This window comes from Triticum urartu, chromosome 3A (assembly GCF_056163025.1).
Source record: "Triticum urartu cultivar PI428250 chromosome 3A, HENAU_Tu73, whole genome shotgun sequence".
Lineage (NCBI taxonomy): Eukaryota > Viridiplantae > Streptophyta > Magnoliopsida > Poales > Poaceae > Triticum > Triticum urartu.
The window spans coordinates 503,500,089-503,505,644 of record NC_141875.1 but is presented as its reverse complement, the minus strand read 5'-3'; the positions used below and the strand labels follow the sequence as shown (position 1 = coordinate 503,505,644).

Below are 5,556 nucleotides of genomic sequence, written 5' to 3'. Positions count from 1 at the left end.
TTTATTGCCATGCATGACATAAAGTAGCACATCATTTAATATGATACTGTATCATGATATGATACTTAAGCCTTTTTTTTTTCATTTAATTCTATGTCACCTCATCAAAATTACTTAGTTAGTATGCATAATACTTCCATTATCGACCAGCCTAAAAGTTGTAGTCGCGGGAGTACTATGTATCAATAATGGCAGTCGATGGGCGATCGGCATGTGAGTAGGAGAAATGTAACTTGTGCTCGTGGGCTCGTGGCAATGCTCTGAAGAGCGAGCAAACAAAGCCTTCTAGAAGAAGCCGGCGTCGATCCGAAGAGCAGATCGGGATGGCGGAAACTCGCGGGAAGAAGGCTCCACGGAGAGTACCGTCACGGATGACGTTACCACTCCCAAAGGCGCCACTCTGGATGAGATGAGGACTGTGGAGCTGTCCCTTTACGACGGCCGCTTCAGGCACCGTGTCAGAGCTTAAATTCTGTCGACATGTGTCGCTGAGCTCAGCTCACGGTCTCACGTCGCCATGCATTGCTCTACCAGACCACCACCATGTCCAAATTTGACTGGATTCGAGCAGGCCACACTATATTATCCCCGTTCCCGGTGGGTTTGTTTGCAGGGCGGCAGAGCAGAGGCACAACACACAAACCAACCCAAAACCATTTCCTACTAGCTAGAAGAGTGAAGTGAAGCGATGAAGAAGACCGTGGTCCTGTACCCTGGCCTCGGCGTCGGCCACCTGGTGCCGATGGTGGAGGTCGCCAAGTTGTTCCTCAAGCACGGCCTCGCCGTCACCGTGGCGCTCGTCGAGCCGCAGGTCGAGTCCACGGACTTCTCCGCCGCGGTCGCCCGCGCGAGGGCCTCCAACCCCTCCGTCGCCTTCCACGTCCTGCCGTCGCCGCCCGCAGATTCAAACCCCGACGGCGCGCCCAGGCACCACGTCGTCAAGGTTATCCAATTGCTCGCCGCCATGAATGCGCCCCTCCGCGACTTCCTCCGCTCGCTGCCCGCCGTCCACGCGCTCGTCCTCGACATGTTCTGCGTCGACGCCCAGGACGTCGCGGCCGAGCTCAAGCTGCCGGTCTACTACTCGTTCGCCTCCGCTGCCGCCGACCTCGCCATCTTTCTCAACCTGCCGAGCAAGTTCGCCAGCAATACGGCCAAGGTAAAAGAGCTCGGCGACTCCATCATTACCTTCCCGGGTGTTCCTCCTTTCAAGGCTTCGGAGCTGCCCTCCGAAGTTATCGGCGACGACGAAGCGCTCGTGTACGTCTTACGCATGTTTGAGCGAATGGCAGAGGCGAAAGGAATTCTTATCAATTCCTTCGATTCGTTGGAAGAGCCCGCACTGAGCGCTCTCAACGACGGACTTTGCGTCCCTGGTCGTGCGACGCCGCCGGTATACTGCATTGGACCGTTGGTCTCGGGAGGCGGAGACAAGGAGCAAGTGCCTCCGCTGGCTGGACGCGCAGCCGGACCAGAGCGTGGTGTTCCTCTCCTTCGGCAGCCTGGGCACATTCTCCACTAAGCAGCTCGAGGAAATTGCAGTTGGTTTGGAGAAGTCAGGGGAGAGGTTCCTGTGGGTTGTAAGGAGCCCGCACAGTCCCGACCAGAAGCACGGCGATCCGCTCCTGGAGCCTGACCTCGACGCGCTCATGCCGGAAGGGTTCTTGGAGAGGACCAAGGACAGAGGGCTCGTGGTGAAGTCTTGGGCGCCGCAGGTGGAGGTCCTGCGCCACAGGGCGACCGGCGCATTCATGACGCACTGCGGCTGGAACTCGACGCTGGAGGGCATCACGGCAGGGTTGCCGCTGCTGTGCTGGCCGCTGTACGCGGAGCAGAAGGTGAACAAGGTGCACATAGTGGAGGGAATGAAGCTCGGGGTGGAGATGAGAGGCTACAGTGAAGAGGTGGTTAAGGCCGAGGAGGTGGAGGAGAAGGTCAGATGGGTTATGGCGTCCGAGGGAGGCATGGCACTCAGGGTGCGGGTAGCGGCAGCGAAGGATGCGGCGGCTGAGGCGCTCCAGGAAGGGGGCTCGTCCAACTTGGCGTTTGCCCAATTCCTCAAAGACATGGACATTTCCAAGGTCTCAACCATGCACGATTGATGCGAAGCTTGTAAACTCTACTTAATGTTGGATTTTCTTTTTAGAAACACACTGGGGACGCACAATACTCAGGCAAACTTATTCCTATATGAACGCATGAGCCCATCCTACCTATATGAACACTTTTGGAAACTGAGCCGGAAGATCGTGAGATTGATGAAGTCATCACAATCATTTTGTAGTCTAACGAATATACCACCAAAAAGAATAGTATTGAAAAAACTGGAACTAATCCAAAAAATATGTGAGCACCCATATGCCAAATCTAACATTGGGTCTGGGAGCTTAGTTATTTCTCTAACAACAAGAATATTACTCTTCAGCAGATTCTCGGAACACAAGACCTTGGAGAACACTTCCATAGATACATGCCACAACAGGCATTCCAGCAAGTTCAACATTTTTCGGACATGAAAAAAAAGTGTTTCTCCTAATGATGAGTCAAGATACTAAGCAAGGTTAGTTGATAAAGGTTATAGCCAGATTCCAGGTATTGACTATAATGAAGTCTTTTTCTCCTGTTGTAAAGCATAGCTCTATTTGCACTTTACTCAGTATTGTTGCCATGCATAATTTTGAGCTTGAACAATTAGATGTTAAAACTGCATTTTTACATGGAGAATTAGAAGGGGATATCGAAATGGAACAACCTGAAGATTTTGTTATTCCTGGAAAAGAAAAGCTTTTCTGTAAGTTAATAAAATCTCTTTATGGACTGAAGCAATCTCTTAGACTGTGGTATAATAGATTTCACACTTTTATGCTCTCCCAAGGTTTCAAAAGGTCTAATTATGATAACTGTATTTATTTGAAAACTGTCAATGGTTCAGCTATTTATTTGCTCATTTACATTGATGATATGTTAATTGCTTCAAAGAGTATGCCGGAGATTAATGAATTAAACAAGCAATTCAATAACGAGATGAAGGATATAGGTACAACAAAGAAAATACTTGGCATGGAAATATCCAGAGATAGACTATCAGGAAAAGTGTATCTAAGTCAGAAGGGATATATTGATAAAGTTCTTCATCGTTTTAATATGCATAATGCCAAGTCAGTAACGAGTTAGATGCAGATATTGAGTACATATCTAGAGTTTCCTATTCGAGTGCAGTTGGTTCATTTATGTATGCAATGGTTTGTTCTTGTCCAGATTTTTCATATGCATTGAGTGTTGTTAGCTGGTACATGGCTAATCCTGGAAAAGAGTACTGGAAAGTAGTTCAGTGGATTTTTAGATACCTGTGTGGTACTTCTAATGCTTACTTGCAGTTTGGAAAACTAGAGATTCACTTATTGGTTTTGTTGATTCTGATTTTGCTGGTGATTTGGATAAGAGAAGATCACTCACAGGTTATGTTTTCACCATTGGTGGTTGCGCTGTGAGTTGAAGAGCAACTTTGTAGTCTATTGTGGCTTGTTCCACTACTGGTGCCGATTATATATGGCTATTTTGAGGCATGCAAAGAAGCTATCTGGTTGAGAGGTTTGTATGCCGACCTTTGTGAAGATTCATCTTGCCTAACCATATTTTCTAACATTCAAAGTGTAATATGTCTTACAAAGAATTCAATGTGTCATGATAGAACAAAGCATATTAATGTCCGATTTCACTACATTCGAGATATTATTGCTGAAGGCGATTTGAAGATAAGAAAGATAAGTACTCATGATAATCCTGCAGATATGATGATAAAGCCAGTTCCTACCAATAAGTTAGAGCTTTGCTCAAGCTTAGTTGGTATTTGTCACTAGTCCTATAGACTTTGACGCCCAAGGTGTTTATGCTAATTTGGATTGAGTATTTACTTTCTTGGACTACCAGAGGGAATTTGGCTCAATGTGGAGATTTTAAATTGTGATCCAAATTCTACCGCCTTGGACTAGACGTGGTACACATGTTGTGGGTGTTGCGTTGGCATTGACGCGTACGAGTACCACTCGTTTACTTGTCCTCCAAGGACTCTTGTGTATTGTCTCTCACATATACCCCATGTAGTCGCACCTAACGACTGCATGTCGTCTCGTGCTTGTAATACTCCTCCATCACAGTGATTGCGCCTTCGTGCGTCCGTGGTTTTCTCCACAAGGGTTTGTATGTAAAACTTTGTGTCTCTCATGTCTTGTTTATTCTCATTTTATCTAATAGTAATTTGTAACAAGTAGCAACAAACAATAGTAGCAATAGTGTAGCAAGGTGGCTCACTCCTTTTTATAGCAAAGGACAAGCAGAAAGTACTTCTTATAGTGAGCAAAGCATTCTCGAGGACACATATGAATATTGTCTAGTTAACTTTCATCATGTTTAGTTAATTCGCGTTCACTACTTTGATAATTTGATATGTGGGTGGACCGGTGCTAGGGTGATGTTCTTACTTGAACAAGCAACCCTCTTATGATTACCCCATCTCGCAAGCATCCACAACTAAGAAAGAAGAATTAAGATAAATCTAACCATGGCATGAAACGTATGGATCCAAATCAGCCCTTACAAATTAATGCATAAACTAGGGTTTAAGCTTTTGTCACTCTCGCAACACATCATCTACTTATTACTCCACAATGCCTTCCCCTGGGCCCAAACATGGTGAAGTGTCATGTAGTAGACATTCACACGACACTATTAGAGGAAGAACAACATACATATCATCAAAATATTGAAGGAATACCAACTTCACATAATTACTTATAACAAGACTTCTCCCATGCCCTCAAGAACAAACATAACTACTGACAAATCATGTTCATGTTCAAGATCAGAGGAGTATAATATATGATTAAGGATCTGAACATATGATCTTCCACCAAATAAACCAACTAGCATCAACTACAAGATGTATTCAACACTACTAGAAACTGCTACCTCTTGAGCACTGCGTTGGTTTTCCCCGAAGAGGAAGGGATGATGTAGCAAAGTAGCGTAAGTATTTCCCTCAGTTTTTGAGAACCAAGGTATCAATCCAGTAGGAGGCTACGCGTGAGTCCCTCGTACCCGCACAAAACAAATAAAAATCCTCGCAACCAACGCGAATAGGGGTTGTCAATCCCTACATGGCCACTTACGAGAGTCAGATCTGATAGATATGATAAGATAATATTTTTGGTATTTTTGTGATAAATATGCAAAGTAAAATAAAGGCAAAGTAAAAAAGCAAAGGAAATAACTAACTAGTAGGAGATTAATATGATAAAGATAGACCCGGGGGCCATTGGTTTCACTAGTGGCTTCTCTCGAGAGCATAAGTATTCTACGGTGGGTGAACAAATTACTGTTGAGCAATTGACAGAATTGAGCATAGTTATGAGAATATCTAGGTATGATCATGTATATAGGCATCACGTCCGAGACAAGTAGACCGACTCCTGCCTGCATCTACTACCATTACTCCACTCATCGACCGCTATCCAGCATGCATCTAGAGTATTAAGTTAAAAACAGAGTAACACCTTA

The 5,556-nt window shown here is 45.3% G+C and overlaps 1 pseudogene across 1 annotated transcript; it reads left to right on the top strand.

The window, feature by feature from the left end:
• Positions 1-508: 508 nt before the first annotated feature.
• LOC125544676 (anthocyanidin 5,3-O-glucosyltransferase-like) lies at positions 509-4,253 on the top strand (annotated as a pseudogene). Its single transcript, XR_015619197.1, has 2 exons — positions 509-2,081; positions 2,429-4,253. The product of XR_015619197.1 is annotated as an anthocyanidin 5,3-O-glucosyltransferase-like (transcript).
• Positions 4,254-5,556: the final 1,303 nt, after the last annotated feature.